Raw genomic sequence first — 642 nt, forward strand, 5'->3', positions numbered from 1 at the left:
TGTTGCAGTCAGTTATGCATACCTAACTAGTGTTAGGTTAGATTTAAATTAATGCACCATAACGCTTTTAATATCACAAAGAAAATAAACAATGATACCTATTCTAGAATAACATTTTCTATAATAACGTCATAATAGGTAAGTAATATTTGTATGTTTTAGAATTTGATAATAAGCAAAATAATCAATAACGGGATACCAAGATCGAGCTCTTATAGCCGACGTCACATTTCGCTGACTTTCTCTTTGCTCTGATTTAATAAAATATGTATAAATACACTGGTTAACCAGACCCGCACATACCTTCGATAGCTCAGTTGGTAGAGCGGTGGACTGTAGTCGTTATCAAGCAATGCTGTTATCCATAGGTCACTGGTTCAAATCCGGTTCGAAGGAATATTTTGAAGATTTTTTTAAAATTTCATAAATATTACTTATTTTTGATAGTTTATTGTTAATAGTGTTATCACGATCACTACTAAGAGTTTATCTTTTAAATATTAAATGTCTGTACAATTAATATAGGTATTAATAGTTGCTATTTTTTTCATAATTAGTTTAACAAGGATTTGGGATAAAAGTATGTAAGTAAATAGGTAAGCAATTTAAACTGCATTGTATATAAATTGGGTACGTACCTAT

General features: G+C 29.6%; 1 non-coding gene across 1 annotated transcript; it reads left to right on the forward strand.

The window, feature by feature from the left end:
• Positions 1 to 302: 302 nt before the first annotated feature.
• Positions 303 to 396, forward strand: TRNAY-GUA (transfer RNA tyrosine (anticodon GUA)). Its single transcript has 2 exons — positions 303 to 339; positions 361 to 396. It is a non-coding gene; the product is annotated as a tRNA-Tyr (tRNA).
• Positions 397 to 642: the final 246 nt, after the last annotated feature.

This window comes from Rhyacophila brunnea, unplaced genomic scaffold (assembly GCF_057557595.1).
Source record: "Rhyacophila brunnea isolate RB1 unplaced genomic scaffold, BYU_Rbru_1.0 scaffold_14, whole genome shotgun sequence".
Lineage (NCBI taxonomy): Eukaryota > Metazoa > Arthropoda > Insecta > Trichoptera > Rhyacophilidae > Rhyacophila > Rhyacophila brunnea.